Here is a 6,525-nt window from a genome sequence, read left to right as displayed (position 1 = left end):
GATTGGCTGCTAGCTCCGGTAACTGAAATGTTTTTCAGGGTATGGTGTCATGCTGTAGCAATTCAAAGCAAGGATCTCATTCATGTAAGGGGACCAGAAAACTGCGTAGCAAAGATTCACCCATTTATACTGGAAACCCCTATTACATTTTGGGGTTGTGACTGTGTAGGTCAATGGGGAACTCAAATTGGATCAAATTTGTCTTAATCACCACTGCAGCACAACCCACCCTGAAACCCACCCTGAAACTAACCTGGGAAATGGAATCACCGGTGTGGGTGGGTCAGTGCCCTTGCCAAGGGAAAAGTTGTGCCACCTCAATGACTTAATTCAGGGATATTTAAGTTTCTTATTTTAAAGAAAAGTGGTAAATAGTGACTTTTAGATGATCTCTGACATATTAATGATACCATGCAGGATAAAAATACTTTACAACCATGAATGCCCTCCCTAACAATGATTACCTGAAACTGGCATCTTGTAGTAATTGATCTAAAGGATTGATTTCTTTTGTCATTCCCTTGCATCCGAACGATGCACCTACAATTACCTCTTCTATTCCCACTATTGATGTTAGCGAACCTGCAAAACAATACCACTGCATTATTTTAGCACAAGACATAAAAGTCCCACCAGGTCCCCCATGCTGTTATATATCATTATATGGATGACATCCTTATTGCAGCAGAAACACAGGAGATCATGGAAAAGGCTCTTGCTTTAACCAAGCACTCACTATCTCAAATGGTGTTGCAAATAGCACTTCAAAAGATACAGATAACATCACCAGGCAGTACCTGAGATGAAGAATTTGTGAACAGACTATTGTCCTGCAACAGGTTAAACTTAAAACTGATGTTAAGACTTTAAAAGATCTACAGAGACTGTTAAGAATCATAAACTGGATACAGCCGTGTGGGCCTAACTGATGATGATCTGCATAGCTTGTTTGATATTTTATGAAGAGATCCTTCACTGACATCACCCAGAGTACTTACAGAGAAAGCGGAACAAGATCTCCACCGCATAGCTAACGCCATCTCAAACAGACAAGCATCACAGGTACACTGCATTCCCCCTTCAACAGTGAAGTGGGGTTGACACTTGGGGACTCACCTCCTCAGAATTATGCCAATCTGATGTCACTCACTCAGCTGCATTTCAAATATTAAAATATGTACATGTGTCTGTTAGTACCTTTCCTGGAGCACTGTTTGCATCGTGCCATACAGTGGGGAGTCAAGCATCTGACCTGCATTCCCCATTCACCGGCTGGTCAGGCCACTGTGAAGCATACATCTAGCAAGCTAAAGCGTCTATTACAGCAACAAGAACAACAAAGGGGCAAGATGCAAGATACCAGATGAACAAGAAGTCCAGAGCAAGGCTCAAGTGTTAACAATAAACTTAGAAAGTAGTAACTGAGAAGGACCATATCTTTTAATAACCTGGGGAAGAGGTTATGCTTGTGTCTCCACAGGTCTCATCTCCAATGGTCACCGGCAAGGTGTGTGCAACCACACCTGAGGCGTGAGAGGCAGCCAGCACTCAGGATCCAGCTGTGGGTGCTGTGGATGCCCCTGTGCCGACAGTTTGCGATCTCTTAGACTGATCATTTAAGCAGAATGTCTGAGTAATGTTTGCTACTGCAACAGAACAAACTACACTGCAGTTGCCAATTCATTTAAGAGAAAATGCTAACAGTAATTGTAACTTCTTAATGAAATATATAAGCTTACTAGTCACTAGTGAAAGATGTAGTTTAGATGAAATGCAGTTATTAATAAGGATGAAATGCTGTAAGAATGTGTGTATTCAACTTTCTTTGTTTAGCAATATTAAGAATTAAGAGCTCAAGTGTTTAACCTTATTAGAAACTCCCTTGTTTTTCCCCCTGGAGTGCTGGCCAGGCTGCAGGTGAAACCCAACAGGAGAATGAGATCGGATGTTCCTGCTCAAGAAAAAGTGCCAGTTATTTTGGCCATTTGGTTTAAAGGCTGGACCTGCTTGCAGCAACATTGGATGTCTCACCTACGGATGGACGCATCGCGGAGGGTTTCCCGTTTGCGAGGAAGGGCACTCTGAATCCTCGCTGCATCCAGGGTTCCCCAGCGATTGAGGATCTGAATGTTAGTACCCCATTAAGTAACTGTGCTACTCCCTGTTTTCCTTACTGTTTATTTTGTAGTATTTAGTCATATTTCTTATTTATCAGTACTGAAATTAGCCTACACTTTTAATCAGTAATTGTAACTGCTGTACTGTTTTAGCCTTCTGTGGAACTATTGTAAGTATGCTGCGTTTTTGAAGTTTGTCTAACTTTAACTGATACAGCTCTCAAACAAGTCTTGCAGGTGCCGTTGCAAAAAAAAACAAGAAAGGGGAGATCTGGGAGGCATCGGCCTTACACAGCCTCTGACAAACAGATAAACTTTGATGAAGAATAGGCCTCAGAAGATAGATAAGAAACTGCTGAGTTGTGCCAAGGTGGCAGGGAAAAATCAATCAGGACAGCAGGCATCTTGCCTGGGCTTAGCAACTGCTGCCGACCCATCTCAGACCTGTTTGATTGGCGTTAGAGCTGAGAGGCTCTCTTCCCCCAGTAGCTGGGAATAGCATGTGTGGTCAGGCCTGGGGATGTATATAGTTTGGTGGACAAAAAGCCTAAAAGCCTATATGACACATGGTTGGTATAATCAGACAGTCTGGCTGGGATGGCAAACCCGTGCCTTTAGCCTGGGCTTGTCAAAATACTAACAAGGCTGCCTTTGTTACCACAGTCGCTGCTGTAGCGGACCTCATAGGACGCCTATGCAACATGACCCTTCAACACTTTGGGAAGGAACCTGACACAATACTCATCCCCTGGAAGCTGCAAGTGTGGGACGACATGGTTACGTGTTCGGAAGACTTACAATGTGCCATCTTTGACTTTCCAGGCTCCATGACAACTGGAAAGGGTCTACAATGGGTTACACACCTGAAGACATTTCAGCTACAACTTACACTACCTCTAGTCATGCACCCTCTTATTGGCACAACATACTTTACAGATGCCTCATCACAAACAGCTGCACTCATATGGAAAGCTGAAGGAAGTTGGGAAAAGAGGTTGTGGACTCAGACTAATAAATCAGTACAATGGTTGGAAGCCAAAACGGTCCAGATGGCACTCCAGCAGGAAACAGAGAATCCAATTAATATTGTTACAATCTCTTTATATGTTTATAAACTTGTACACAAAATGGTAACCGTAGGATTTGTGCAGACAGAAGTGTCGACTTTGCTTTATGACGCTCTACAACAACGCGTAGGACAGGCCTTTCTTACACATGTAAAGAGTCACCAATCCTTACCTGGTCCAATTATAGAAGGCAATCATAAGGCTGACCAGGCGGCACGGGGTGTATGGTCACTAGATGCTGCAAAGCATTTACAGGCCTTTCTACACCTCGGAGCAAAAGCCTTAGCAAAAACATGTCATATTTCTCTGTCACAAGCAAAAAACATAGTGGCACTTTGTCCCTACTGTCAAAAAGACCCACTGTGGGAAGCAGGTGTCAACCCAAGGGGTCTCTCCCCCAACCAAATATGGCAAACTGACATAACAGAATTTGACCTACTATAACTAAATAAATACCTCATAGTAACCATTCACACCTTGAGTTCTACAATATTAGCCACGATGGCTTGCAAACAAACAGCCAGACACATTATTGCTCATTGGGAGGGTGTCATTGCCGTATTAGGGAAGCCACAAGAGATTAAAACAGATAACGGCCCTTGTTTCATCGCTAGACGTACAAAAGAATGGCGTGCATTATGGGACATCAAGTTAGTACACGACCTTCCTTACAACGGTCAAGGGCAAGCAATAGTGGAATGTGCACATCGCACCCTAAAAGCCAAACTACAACAGCTTGGGAGGGGGAAGGTCATAAGGGGACAATACCCATAGACCGGCAACAGACTTTATTGTCCCGCGCCCTTTATGCTTTAAATCATTTTGTAGAGGCGACAAGTCCACACCTCCCCTGTGGAAACACTTTATGCCAACCCAGGCGACAAAAAATTATCCTTTGGTTCAGGTCATGGTACCGGGAGCGATGACATGGGAATCGGGCTGGTCGCTGAGAGTGTTTGGGCGTGGGTACGCAGCAGTGGAAAAAGATGGTTTAATTAAATGGATACCTGCCTGATGTATAAAACCTGAAATAACCATTTCTTCTTAAAGTTTTTGCAGATTTTCTGTGGCTTTTGTCTACATGGATCTTCTGCTAGATGAACCATCTCGCCCAGACCCAACATATGGGCAAGCACTACAGAGAAGCATGCAGCAGCTGTGGTTAATACAGAGAAAGAACGGAAAAAAACCCCAACAACAAAAAAAAACAACGCTGAAAAAAACCCAGTATAAAAACCACTCTTGCATATGAAGAAATAGAACAAGTCTTCAATTATTACAAATACAGCTATAGAGCATGGGGAGGGGGAAGTGTAGGGAGAGGCGCTCGGAAGATCTCACAATGTACGGAAAGAATAGGGAAGTAAAGATCTGGCGATGTACGGGAAGGCATATATAAAGCAATTGTGCAGTCAATAATTCAAACAAGAGGCAACCACCATATTGGCGTCTGTGCTTTTGTTCCTGCAAAGGTCAATCTCTTGCATGGATTAACTTTGATCTGAGCGCCACACCTCTGTGGACTGGCAGATAGAAAAAGACAGCTAAGACCCCTATTGGATTGCAAAGAGGCAAAGCTCCTCTACTCACATTGTTGGATAAATGAGATTGTCTTTGTTATTTGATTTCTCTATCTCGGTACTGAATTTCATACCTCCTATCTTATTTTATTGAATCTGATGGAAAACCAAAACTTGCTGGCTTTAACTTTGCTGGTATCGCTGCTGCTACAATTTGGAAATAATTTTTTGAGGGGTGATATTAATGCATATTAAAAGGCAAACCTGTGCTGGATATTAGATGACTGAACTCCGGATGGATTTAATTCCCATTTCTACCATTCTATTACTTCTTATTAAGCTTGAAATAGTTGTCAGATTTTTTTATTTTTTTCTATTGAGTCTACCAACAGGAGAGTACAATCAGTACTATATAAGTGTGTTTTGGAATGTAAGCATTCAGATTCTGCCCAAAATACCACGACAGGTGATTTACCATTTCACTGAGAACATTCTTGTCTCACTACAGACAGGGCAGTTTGCAGAAACCTAGGCAGGAACAAGGGAGGCATAATCATTCGAGGCAATATCATGGGCTTATCTTAAATTGCCTCAGCAGATAATGGTCAGTGCTGGCAGTTTTTTCTCAATTAAGTAATCCGACATCACCTCCGTGAATGGGGGGAGTGGAGCGTAGCCAAGGCACAGCAGCCCTTTCATTTACCGAGGTACGACTTTGTTTGCAGAGAATATGCCCTGGGGTGGTGGCAGGAGGGAGGAAGAGGAGCCATTTCTAGGAGCTTGGGTCTTCTGCTTTGATTAGGTCACAGCTACAAACAGATTTAGGACTCAGCCATGCTTAGTACTTTACTCCTACTCGTACACAATGCTTCTAGAATCAGAACATTAGTTCCCAGACTCATGGTTAATGAAATAGAAAGAGCTCTCAAAAATCTATCTGCTCCCATGGAAGCAGGAAAATTCTTCTTTAGCTTTGATAGCAGGACAAAACCATCTGCGACTCGATATGCTCACGCTGCACAAATCCCCTGTTACACCAGTGTTACAAATCTTGACAAATCAAACGTGATGTCCTGGGCCATTTCCAAACATTTAAAAACGTTACATCAAATCGCCATAGCTCCTGGGGGATTTTCAGTTTCTGGCCAGTTTAGGTCGACACCATCCTTAAATTTTGTGCTGGTTTGAGCCCAGAGGGCAACTGTTCACCATGCAGCCGCTCACTCATTCCTTCCCCGCAGTGCTGGGAAGGAGAAATGAAGCAAAGAGCTCAGGAATGGAGATAATGACAGGGAGGGGTGGCTTGAGCACCCATGAGAGTCATGGCAAAAGACAGACTCGTTAGGGGAAGAAAACAGGAATAGCACTTGAATTCAAACACTAACAATGCTTACCAGACACAGTGGGACAGTGAAAAGCCCTCACCCCACCCCTCCCTCCCTGGATAACGTCCTTGGCTCCATGCCATGCAGCTGCCGCCACAGCCCGACCAGTTTTTAACTCTTTCAGGGGTTGATGTACCAGTCGCCATGCAGTTGAAGATAACACAGCAATGGTGTTCTTCCTTACGGCCGCCTCAAATAAGGCGCTCCCTGCCCCTTTCCATGTTTCCAGATCAAGAGCAGACCGTGCATCAGCCGGGACCCCATTCCTTTTGCACCAGATAAGCAAAGTGTGAAGGGCTTTCTCCTCGTCAGAGGGAGGTGGCAGCAGAGGGCTCCACGATGGGAGGTGGCGGGGGCACTGCCTGAGGGATTTCTGCTCATTTGGTCTTTGTGGAGGAAACAACTAACGTTGTGCTTCCTCATCAGAGTCCTCACA

The sequence above is a fragment of the Athene cunicularia genome (assembly GCF_003259725.1).
Source record: "Athene cunicularia isolate RWA chromosome 2 unlocalized genomic scaffold, athCun1 chr2_part1, whole genome shotgun sequence".
NCBI classification, from domain to species: domain Eukaryota; kingdom Metazoa; phylum Chordata; class Aves; order Strigiformes; family Strigidae; genus Athene; species Athene cunicularia.
The sequence above is the reverse complement of the archived record's forward strand: the minus strand, read 5'-3'. Positions refer to the sequence as shown.